The sequence below is a fragment of the Chiloscyllium punctatum genome, unplaced genomic scaffold (assembly GCF_047496795.1).
Source record: "Chiloscyllium punctatum isolate Juve2018m unplaced genomic scaffold, sChiPun1.3 scaffold_873, whole genome shotgun sequence".
Classification (NCBI taxonomy): Eukaryota; Metazoa; Chordata; class Chondrichthyes; order Orectolobiformes; family Hemiscylliidae; genus Chiloscyllium; species Chiloscyllium punctatum.
The window spans coordinates 10001-22500 of NW_027310607.1; positions in this window are offsets into that span (position 1 = coordinate 10001).

A 12500-nucleotide genomic window follows, 5' to 3' on the forward strand; every position below is an offset into this window, starting at 1 on the left:
ACCGCCGCACCGGCCTCTGACTGACTCTCAGAATGGACGGAAAGAGCCGGGTAAGCCTTTCAAAAGATTCGACCACGTGCCGAAAACTTTAGACTTCCGTGAGCTCTCCGGCTTGCACCGAGACCCGAAGTCGACGTGCGAAGCACCACGGGACCCCTTTCGCCTGCAGGTCCCGAGCCGCCTTTATTTGCTGTTACGAGCATCGTGTGCCCCATACCTGCGTGACGAGCACCGCAGGGCGGCAGAGCCATCGCACTTGGCCGGGTGGCAGAGGAGGACCCGACTATTCACAGATAGCGGCCCAACGACTCCCAGAGCCGGTCGTGCGGCGCGCGAGGTCTGCTCTCTTCACAAGAGGCTTTATTAGGGAGTGCTAAGGCAAGGTTCTGTGCCCTCCACCCTCATCGCAACACCCATGGGAGCCTCCGGTCGTCAATAGACCGCCGCACCGGCCTCTGACTGACTCTCAGAATGGACGGAAAGAGCCGGGTAAGCCTTTCAAAAGATTCGACCACGTGCCGAAAACTTTAGACTTCCGTGAGCTCTCCGGCTTGCACCGAGACCCGAAGTCGACGTGCTAAGCACCACGGGACCCCTTTCGCCTGCAGGTCCCGAGCCGCCTTTATTTGCTGTTACGAGCATCGTGTGCCCCATACCTGCGTGACGAGCACCGCAGGGCGGCAGAGCCATCGCACTTGGCCGGGTGGCAGAGGAGGACCAGACTATTCACAGATAGCGGCCCAACGACTCCCAGAGCCGGTCGTGCGGCGCGCGAGGTCTGCTCTCATCACAAGAGGCTTTAGGGAGTGCTCAGGCAAGGGTCAGCCCGCAGCCTTCCTGGCAACACCCAGGGGAACCAGGCCACTCGCGTCTCTCGCCTTCATTTTCGACACGAGCGCCTGCGGAGGGCCACCACCCCCTCCGATTGTCAAGAGACCTCCGCACCGGCCTCTGACTTACTCTCAGAATGGACGGAAAGAGCCGGGTAAGCCTTTGAAAAGATTCGACCACGTGCCGAAAACTTTAGACTTCCGTGAGCTCTCCGGCTTGCACCGAGACCCGAAGTCGACGTGCTTAGCACCACGGGACCCCTTTCGCCTGCAGGTCCCGAGCCGCCTTTTATTTTTGTTACGAGTATCGTGTTCCCCAAACCTGGGTGACGAGCACCGCAGGGCGGCAGAGCCATCGCGCTTGTCCGGGTGGCAGAGGAGGACCAGACTATTCACAAATAGCGGCCCAACGACTCCCAGAGCCGGTCGTGCGGCAGGCGAGGTCTGCTCTCATCACAAGAGGCTTTAGGGAGTGCTCAGGCAACGGTCAGCCCGCAGCCTTCTTGGCAACACCCAAGGGAACCAGGCCACTCGCGTCTCTCGCCTTCATTTTGGACACGAGCGCCTGTGGAGGGACGGCCGGAGTCAACGTGGGGTTTGCCCGCCCTCCAATAGTGTCAAAAGACCGCCGCACAAGTCTCTGACTGACTCTTAGAACAGACAGAAAGAGTTTGTCAAATCTGTCAAAAAATTGACAAAGTGTCAAAAATTCGACTTCCAAGAGCTCTCCGGCATGCACTCATACCTGTCATTAAAGTGCTATGCCCGTGGAACCGTTTTTCGGATGCCTTTCAGAACGGTCCCGCGCCGCCATTTTGTTCTAAAAATCGTGTTCCCATATATCTCCGGGTACCCCGCCAACCTCACTGCGGAAAAACTACAAGTGGCACTGAATGGGTCTGAATTCCAAATTTGACTGCATCGGTCTGGAACTCGGTCCGGTCAAAACCGTTTGGATTTTTCTCGGTCCGGACTTCCGCGACAGACAAAGTTAAAGTTTTCGGGCTGCAGGCACAAAACGACAGCTGGCCATTTGCCGGGCTCAATTCACCCAATTCCTCCGGCACTTCGGAGCACATGTTCGGTGTAAGTTTGCGAATCTTTCCCGATGCTGCAGCATTTTCCTCCGCTGACACTTAGAATATTTTTCACACTTTGCTGAAAATTTTTCTAAGTGTTTTTTTCCAAGTTTTCCTGGTTACTGATTTCTTCTTTTTAAACATTTTTCTAAGTTTTTCTGGTTACTGATTTCTTCTTTTTAAACATTTTTCGCAGTTTGTCTGGTTACTGATTTCTTCTTTTTAAACATTTTTCGCCGTTTTTCTGGTTACTGATTTCTTCTTTTTAAACATTTTTCGCCGTTTTTCTGGTTACTGATTTCTTCTTTTTAAACATTTTTCTAAGTTTTTCTGGTTACTCATTTCTTCTTTTTAAACATTTTTCTAAGTTTTTCTGGTTACTGATTTCTTCTTTTTAAACGTTTTTCTGGTTACTCATTTCTTCTTTTTAAACATTTTTCTAAGTTTTTCTGGTTACTCACTTCTTCTTTTTAAACATTTTTCGCCGTTTTTCTGGTTACTGATTTCTTCTTTTTAAACATTTTTCTAAGTTTTTCTGGTTACTCATTTCTTCTTTTTAAACATTTTTCTAAGTTTTTCTGGTTACTCATTTCTTCTTTTTAAACATTTTTCTAAGTTTTTCTGGTTACTGATTTCTTCTTTTTAAACATTTTTCTAAGTTTTTCTGGTTACTGATTTCTTCTTTTTAAACATTTTTCTAAGTTTTCCTGGTTACTCATTTCTTCTTTTTAAACATTTTTCTAAGTTTTCCTGGTTACTCATTTCTTCTTTTTAAACATTTTTCTAAGTTTTCCTGGTTACTGATTTCTTCTTTTTAAACATTTTTCGCAGTTTTTCTGGTTACTGATTTCTTCTTTTTAAACATTTTTTCGCAGTTTGTCTGGTTACTGATTTCTTCTTTTTAAACATTTTTCGCCGTTTTTCTGGTTACTGATTTCTTCTTTTTAAACATTTTTCGCCGTTTTTCTGGTTACTGATTTCTTCTTTTTAAGCATTTTTCTAAGTTTTTCTGGTTACTCATTTCTTCTTTTTAAACATTTTTCTAAGTTTTTCTGGTTACTGATTTCTTCTTTTTAAACATTTTTCTAAGTTTTTCTGGTTACTCATTTCTTCTTTTTAAACATTTTTCTAAGTTTTTCTGGTTACTCACTTCTTCTTTTTAAACATTTTTCTAAGTTTTTCTGGTTACTCACTTCTTCTTTTTAAACATTTTTCTAAGTTTTTCTGGTTACTGATTTCTTCTTTTTAAACATTTTTCTAAGTTTTTCTGGTTACTCATTTCTTCTTTTTAAACATTTTTCTAAGTTTTTCTGGTTACTGATTTCTTCTTTTTAAACATTTTTCTAAGTTTTCCTGGTTACTGATTTCTTCTTTTTAAACATTTTTCGCAGTTTTTCTGGTTACTGATTTCTTCTTTTTAAACATTTTTCTAAGTTTTCCTGGTTACTGATTTCTTCTTTTTAAACATTTTTCTAAGTTTTTCTGGTTACTCATTTCTTCTTTTTAAACATTTTTCTAAGTTTTTCTGGTTACTCACTTCTTCTTTTTAAACATTTTTCTAAGTTTTTCTGGTTACTGATTTCTTCTTTTTAAACATTTTTCGCCGTTTTTCTGGTTACTGATTTCTTCTTTTTAAACATTTTTCTAAGTTTTTCTGGTTACTCATTTCTTCTTTTTAAACATTTTTCTAAGTTTTTCTGGTTACTGATTTCTTCTTTTTAAACATTTTTCTAAGTTTTCCTGGTTACTGATTTCTTCTTTTTAAACATTTTTCGCAGTTTTTCTGGTTACTGATTTCTTCTTTTTAAACATTTTTCTAAGTTTTCCTGGTTACTGATTTCTTCTTTTTAAACATTTTTCGCAGTTTTTCTGGTTACTGATTTCTTCTTTTTAAACATTTTTCTAAGTTTTTCTGGTTACTGATTTCTTCTTTTTAAACATTTTTCTAAGTTTTTCTGGTTACTCACTTCTTCTTTTTAAACATTTTTCTAAGTTTTCCTGGTTACTGATTTCTTCTTTTTAAACATTTTTCGCAGTTTGTCTGGTTACTGATTTCTTCTTTTTAAACATTTTTCGCAGTTTTTCTGGTTACTGATTTCTTCTTTTTAAACATTTTTCTAAGTTTTTCTGGTTACTCACTTCTTCTTTTTAAACATTTTTCTAAGTTTTTCTGGTTACTGATTTCTTCTTTTTAAACGTTTTTCTGGTTACTCATTTCTTCTTTTTAAACATTTTTCTAAGTTTTTCTGGTTACTCACTTCTTCTTTTTAAACATTTTTCTAAGTTTTTCTGGTTACTGATTTCTTCTTTTTAAACATTTTTCTAAGTTTTCCTGGTTACTCATTTCTTCTTTTTAAACATTTTTCTAAGTTTTCCTGGTTACTCATTTCTTCTTTTTAAACATTTTTCTAAGTTTTCCTGGTTACTGATTTCTTCTTTTTAAACATTTTTCGCAGTTTTTCTGGTTACTGATTTCTTCTTTTTAAACATTTTTTCGCAGTTTGTCTGGTTACTGATTTCTTCTTTTTAAACATTTTTCGCCGTTTTTCTGGTTACTGATTTCTTCTTTTTAAACATTTTTCGCCGTTTTTCTGGTTACTGATTTCTTCTTTTTAAGCATTTTTCTAAGTTTTTCTGGTTACTCATTTCTTCTTTTTAAACATTTTTCTAAGTTTTTCTGGTTACTGATTTCTTCTTTTTAAACATTTTTCTAAGTTTTTCTGGTTACTCATTTCTTCTTTTTAAACATTTTTCTAAGTTTTTCTGGTTACTCACTTCTTCTTTTTAAACATTTTTCTAAGTTTTTCTGGTTACTGATTTCTTCTTTTTAAACATTTTTCGCCGTTTTTCTGGTTACTGATTTCTTCTTTTTAAACATTTTTCTAAGTTTTTCTGGTTACTCATTTCTTCTTTTTAAACATTTTTCTAAGTTTTTCTGGTTACTGATTTCTTCTTTTTAAACATTTTTCTAAGTTTTCCTGGTTACTGATTTCTTCTTTTTAAACATTTTTCGCAGTTTTTCTGGTTACTGATTTCTTCTTTTTAAACATTTTTCTAAGTTTTCCTGGTTACTGATTTCTTCTTTTTAAACATTTTTCGCAGTTTTTCTGGTTACTGATTTCTTCTTTTTAAACATTTTTCTAAGTTTTTCTGGTTACTGATTTCTTCTTTTTAAACATTTTTCTAAGTTTTTCTGGTTACTCACTTCTTCTTTTTAAACATTTTTCTAAGTTTTCCTGGTTACTGATTTCTTCTTTTTAAACATTTTTCGCAGTTTGTCTGGTTACTGATTTCTTCTTTTTAAACATTTTTCGCAGTTTTTCTGGTTACTGATTTCTTCTTTTTAAACATTTTTCTAAGTTTTTCTGGTTACTCACTTCTTCTTTTATAACATTTTTCTAAGTTTTCCTGGTTACTGATTTCTTCTTTTTAAACATTTTTCTAAGTTTTCCTGGTTACTGATTTCTTCTTTTTAAACATTTTTCTAAGTTTTCCTGGTTACTGATTTCTTCTTTTTAAACATTTTTCTAAGTTTTTCTGGTTACTCATTTCTTCTTTTTAAACATTTTTCGCAGTTTTTCTGGTTACTGATTTCTTCTTTTTAAACATTTTCCTAAGTTTTCCTGGTTACTGATTTCTTCTTTTTAAACATTTTTCTAAGTTTTCCTGGTTACTCATTTCTTCTTTTTGATCATTTTTCTAAGTTTTCCTGGTTACTGATTTCTTCGTTTTGAACATTTTTCTAAGTTTTCCTGGTTACTCACTTCTTCTTTTCAAACATTTTTCTTCGTTTTTCTGTTTACTCATTTAGCACTTTCAGGCACTTTCCCATCATTTCCTCGTTCCCGATTTCACCCTTTAAAACGCTTTCGGGCATTTCCCTAAGTTTTGCGGTTCACTCGTTTGGGACTCACTGACACCTTCTCTAGCTTCCCTGCTCACTTTTTTCGTACTGTTGAGAAAATTCGAACCCTTTCCTTAACTATGCCGGTTACTGACTTCACCGCTTCAGACCCTTGTCCCCGTAATGAAAGATACCATTTCCCACCGTGGGAAATGCACGAAAATCGGACTGAACACGGGGGAGGCTCCCCCCTCGAAGGCGAGACCGTCGGCAGAACCGCCGGGTCAAACCCGGCCGAGCTACCCGGCTTACAAGTCTCAAAGTCGGTATGAGCAGTCACGTCCACCCCCATTCCCTTTTGGACCACTTCCCACGGTTCCAAATGCATGAAAATCGGCCTGTACACGGGGGAGGCACCCGCCTCGAAGACGAGACCGTCGGCAGAACCGCCGGGTCAAACCCGGCTGAGCTACCCGGCTCGGAAGCGCCAAAGTCGGGTTGAGCAGTCACATTCACTCCCATCGACGTTTGGACCACTTCCCACGGTTCGAAATGCACGGAAATCGGCCTGTACACGGGGGAGGCACCCGCCTCGAAGAGGAGACTGTCGGCAGAACCGCCGGGTCAAACCCGGCTGTGCTAACCGGCTCGGAAGCGCCAAAGTCGGGTTGAGCAGTCACATTCACTCCCATCCCCTTTTGGGCAACTTCCCACGGTTGGAAATGCATGGAAATCGGACTGAACACGGGGGAGGCTCCCCCCTCGAAGGCGAGACCGTCGGCAGAACCGCAGGATCAAACCCGGCTGAGCTACCCGGCTTACAAGTCTCAAAGTCGGTATGAGCAGACACGTCCACCCCCATTCCCTTTTGGACCACTTCCCACGGTTCGAAATGCATGAAAATCGGCCTGTATACGGGGGAGGCACCCGCCTCGAAGACGAGACCGTCGGCAGACCCGCCGGGTCAAACCCGGCTGAGCTACCCGGCTCGGAAGCGCCAAAGTCGGGTTGAGCAGTCACATTCACTCCCATCCCCTTTTGGACCACTTCCCACGGTTCGAAATGCACGAAAATCGGCCTGTACACGGGGGAGGCACCCGCCTCGAAGACGAGACCGTCGGCAGAACCGCCGGAACAAACCCGGCTGAGCTACCCGGCTTACAAGTCTCAAAGTCGGTATGAGCAGACACGTCCACCCCCATTCCCTTTTGGACCACTTCCCACGGTTCGAAATGCATGAAAATCGGCCTGTATACGGGGGAGGCACCCGCCTCGAAGACGAGACCGTCGGCAGACCCGCCGGGTCAAACCCGGCTGAGCTACCCGGCTCGGAAGCGCCAAAGTCGGGTTGAGCAGTCACATTCACTCCCATCCCCTTTTGAACCTCTTCCCACCGTTGGAAATGCACGAAAATCGGCCTGTACACGGGGGAGGCTCCCCCCTCGAAGGCGAGACCGTCGGCAGAACCGCCGGGTCAAACCCGGCTGAGCTACCCGGCTTACAAGTCTCGAAGTCGGGTTGAGCAGTCACATTCACTCCCATCGACTTTTGGGCAACTTCCCACCGTTGCAAATGCATGAAAATCGGCCTGTACACGGGGGAGGCACCCGCCTCGAAGTCGAGACCGTCGGCAGAACCGCCGGGTCCAACCCGGCTGAGCTACCCGGCTTACAAGTCTCAAAGCCGGGTTGGGCAGTCACGTTCACCCCCATTCCCTTTTGGATCACTTCCCACGGTTCGAAATGCACGAAAACCGGCCTGTACACGGGGGAGGGTCCGCCCTCGAAGGCGAGACCGTCGGCAGAACCGCCGGGTCAAACCTGGCTGAGCTACCCGGCTTACAAGTCTCAAAGTCGGGTTGAGCAGTCACGTTCACTCCCATCGACTTTTAGACCACTTCCCACGGTTCGAAATGCACGAAAATCGGCCTGTACACGGGGGAGGCACCCGCCTCGAAGACGAGACCGTCGGCAGAACCGCCGGGTCAAACCCGGCCGAGCTACCCGGGTTAGAAGCCTCAGAGTCGGGTTGAGCAGTCACGTTCACTCCCATCGACTTTTAGACCACTTCCCACGGTTGGAAATGCACGAAAATCGGCCTGTACACGGGGGTGGCATCCGCCTCGAAGACGAGACCGTCGGCAGAACCGCCGGGTCAAACCCGGCTGAGCTACCCGGCTTACAAGTCTCAAAGTCGGGTTGAGCAGTCACATTCACTCCCATCGACTTTTGGGCAACTTCCCACGGTTCGAAATGCACAAGATTCGGCCTGAACACGGGGGACGCTCCCCCCTCGAAGGCGAGACCGTCGGCAGACCCGCCGGGTCAAACCCGGCTGAGCTACCCGGCTCGGAAGCGCCAAAGTCGGTATGAGCAGTCACGTTCACTCCCATCCCCTTTTGGACCGCTTCCCACGGTACGAAATGCATGAAAATCGGCCTGTACACGGGGGAGGCACCCGCCTCGAAGACGAGACCGTCGGCAGAACCGCCGGGTCAAACCCGGCTGAGCTACCCGGCTTACAAGTCTCAAAGTCGGGTTGAGCAGTCACATTCACTCCCATCGACTTTTGGGCAACTTCCCACGGTTCGAAATGCACAAAATTCGGCCTGAACACGGGGGACGCTCCCCCCTCGAAGGCGAGACCGTCGGCAGAACCGCCGGGTCAAACCCGGCTGAGCTACCCGGCTTAAAAGTCTCAAAGTCGGTATGAGCAGTCACATTCACCCCCATTCCCTTTTGGACCACTTCCCACGGTTGGAAATGCATGAAAATCGGCCTGGACACGGGGGAGGCTCCCCCCTCGATGACGAGACCGTCGGCAGAACCGCCGGAACAAACCCGGCTGAGCTACCCGGCTTACAAGTCTCAAAGTCGGTATGAGCAGACACGTCCACCCCCATTCCCTTTTGGACCACTTCCCACCGTTGGAAATGCACGAAAATCGGCCTGTACACGGGGGAGGCACCGGCCTCGAAGACGAGACCGTCGGCAGAACCGCCGGATCAAACCCGGCCGAGCTACCCGGGTTAGAAGCCTCAGAGTCGGGTTGAGCAGTCACATTCACTCCCATCCCCTTTTGAACCTCTTCCCACCGTTGGAAATGCACGAAAATCGGCCTGTACACGGGGGAGGCTCCCCCCTCGAAGGCGAGACCGTCGGCAGAACCGCCGGGTCAAACCCGGCTGAGCTACCCGGCTTAAAAGTCTCAAAGTCGGGTTGAGCAGTCACATTCACTCCCATCGACTTTTGGGCAACTTCCCACCGTTGCAAATGCATGAAAATCGGCCTGTACACGGGGGAGGCTCCGCCCTCGAAGGCGAGACCGACGGCAGAACCGCCGGGTCAAACCCGGCCGGGCTACCCGGGTTAGAAGCCTCAGAGTCGGGTTGAGCAGTCGCATTCACCCCCATCCCCTTTTGAACCTCTTCCCACCGTTGGAAATGCACGAAAATCGGCCTGTACACGGGGGAGGCACCGGCCTCGAAGACGAGACCGTCGGCAGAACCGCCGGATCAAACCCGGCCGAGCTACCCGGGTTAGAAGCCTCAGAGTCGGGTTGAGCAGTCACATTCACTCCCATCCCCTTTTGAACCTCTTCCCACCGTTGGAAATGCACGGAAATCGGCCTGTACACGGGGGAGGCTCCCCCCTCGAAGGCGAGACCGTCGGCAGAACCGCCGGGTCAAACCCGGCTGAGCTACCCGGCTTACAAGTCTCAAAGTCGGTATGAGCAGACACGTCCACCCCCATTCCCTTTTGGACCACTTCCCACCGTTGGAAATGCACGAAAATCGGCCTGTACACGGGGGAGGCACCGGCCTCGAAGACGAGACCGTCGGCAGAACCGCCGGATCAAACCCGGCCGAGCTACCCGGGTTAGAAGCCTCAGAGTCGGGTTGAGCAGTCACATTCACTCCCATCCCCTTTTGAACCTCTTCCCACCGTTGGAAATGCACGAAAATCGGCCTGTACACGGGGGAGGCTCCCCCCTCGAAGGCGAGACCGTCGGCAGAACCGCCGGGTCAAACCCGGCTGAGCTACCCGGCTTAAAAGTCTCAAAGTCGGGTTGAGCAGTCACATTCACTCCCATCGACTTTTGGGCAACTTCCCACCGTTGCAAATGCATGAAAATCGGCCTGTACACGGGGGAGGCTCCGCCCTCGAAGGCGAGACCGACGGCAGAACCGCCGGGTCAAACCCGGCCGGGCTACCCGGCTCGGAAGCGCCAAAGTCGGGTTGAGCAGTCACATTCACCCCCATCCCCTTTTGGGCCACTTCCCACGGTTCGAAATGCATGAAAATCGGCCTGTACACGGGGGACGCTCCCCCCTCGAAGGCGAGGCAGTCGGCAGAACCGCCGGGTCAAACCCGGCTGAGCTACCCGGGTTAGATGCCTCAAAGTCGGGTTGAGCAGTCACATTCACCCCCATCCCCTTTCGGCCCCCTTCCCACGGTTGGAAATGCATGAAAATCGGCCTGTACACGGTGGGCGCTCCCCCCTCGAAGGTGAGACCTTCGGCAGAACCGCCGGGTCAAATCCTGCCGAGCTACCCGCGTTAGAGGTCTCAATGTCGGCTTCAGCAGTCACATTCAATCCCATTCCCGTTTGGACCTCTTCCCGCCGATGGAAATGCACAAAATTCGGCCTGAACACGCGGGGCGCTCCCCCCTCGAAGGCGAGACCGTCGCCAGAACCGCCGGGTCAAATCCGGCTGAGCTACCCGCGTTACAGGTCTCAAAGTCGGGTTGAGCAGTCACGTTCACCCCCATCCCCTTTCGGACCCCTTCCCACGGTTGGAAATGCATGAAAATCGGCCTGTACACGGTGGGCGCTCCCCCCTCGAAGGTGAGACCTTCGGCAGAACCGCCGGGTCAAATCCGGCCGAGCTACCCGCGTTAGAGGTCTCAATGTCGGCTTCAGCAGTCACATTCAATCCCATTCCCGTTTGGACCTCTTCCCGCCGATGGAAATGCACAAAATTCGGCCTGAACACGCGGGACGCTCCCCCCTCGAAGGTGAGACCTTCGGCAGAACCGCCGGGTCAAATCCGGCCGAGCTACCCGCGTTAGAGGTCTCAATGTCGGCTTCAGCAGTCACATTCAATCCCATTCCCGTTTGGACCTCTTCCCGCCGATGGAAATGCACAAAATTCGGCCTGAACACGCGGGACGCTCCCCCCTCGAAGGCGAGACCGTCGCCAGAACCGCCGGGTCAAATCCGGCTGAGCTACCCGCGTTACAGGTCTCAAAGTCGGGTTGAGCAGTCACGTTCACCCCCATCCCCTTTCGGACCCCTTCCCACGGTTGGAAATGCATGAAAATCGGCCTGTACACGGTGGGCGCTCCCCCCTCGAAGGTGAGACCTTCGGCAGAACCGCCGGGTCAAATCCGGCCGAGCTACCCGCGTTAGAGGTCTCAATGTCGGCTTCAGCAGTCACATTCAATCCCATTCCCGTTTGGACCTCTTCCCGCCGATGGAAATGCACAAAATTCGGCCTGAACACGCGGGACGCTCCCCCCTCGAAGGTGAGACCTTCGGCAGAACCGCCGGGTCAAATCCGGCCGAGCTACCCGCGTTAGAGGTCTCAATGTCGGCTTCAGCAGTCACATTCAATCCCATTCCCGTTTGGACCTCTTCCCGCCGATGGAAATGCACAAAATTCGGCCTGAACACGCGGGACGCTCCCCCCTCGAAGGCGAGACCGTCGCCAGAACCGCCGGGTCAAATCCGGCTGAGCTACCCGCGTTAGAGGTCTCAAAGTCGGGTTGAGCAGTCACGTTCACCCCCATCCCCTTTCGGACCCCTTCCCACGGTTGGAAATGCATGAAAATCGGCCTGTACACGGTGGGCGCTCCCCCCTCGAAGCTGAGACCTTCGGCAGAACCGCCGGGTCAAATCCGGCCGAGCTACCCGCGTTAGAGGTCTCAATGTCGGCTTCAGCAGTCACATTCAATCCCATTCCCGTTTGGACCTCTTCCCGCCGATGGAAATGCACAAAACTCGGCCTGAACACGCGGGACGCTCCCCCCTCGAAGGTGAGACCTTCGGCAGAACCGCCGGGTCAAATCCGGCCGAGCTACCCGCGTTAGAGGTCTCAATGTCGGCTTCAGCAGTCACATTCAATCCCATTCCCGTTTGGACCTCTTCCCGCCGATGGAAATGCACAAAATTCGGCCTGAACACGCGGGACGCTCCCCCCTCGAAGGCGAGACCGTCGCCAGAACCGCCGGGTCAAATCCGGCCGAGCTACCCGCGTTAGAGGTCTCAATGTCGGCTTCAGCAGTCACATTCAATCCCATTCCCTTTTGGAACACTTCCCGCCGTTAACAATGCACGATATTCGGCCTGAACACGCGGGACGCTCCCCCCTCGAAGGTGAGACCTTCGGCAGAACCGCCGGGTCAAATCCGGCCGAGCTACCCGCGTTAGAGGTCTCAATGTCGGCTTCAGCAGTCACATTCAATCCCATTCCCGTTTGGACCTCTTCCCGCCGATGGAAATGCACAAAATTCGGCCTGAACACGCGGGACGCTCCCCCCTCGAAGGCGAGACCGTCGCCAGAACCGCCGGGTCAAATCCGGCCGAGCTACCCGCGTTAGAGGTCTCAATGTCGGCTTCAGCAGTCACATTCAATCCCATTCACGTTTGGAACACTTCCCGCCGTTAACAATGCACGATATTCGGCCTGAACACGCGGGACGCTCCCCCCTCGAAGGTGAGACCTTCGGCAGAACCGCCGGGTCA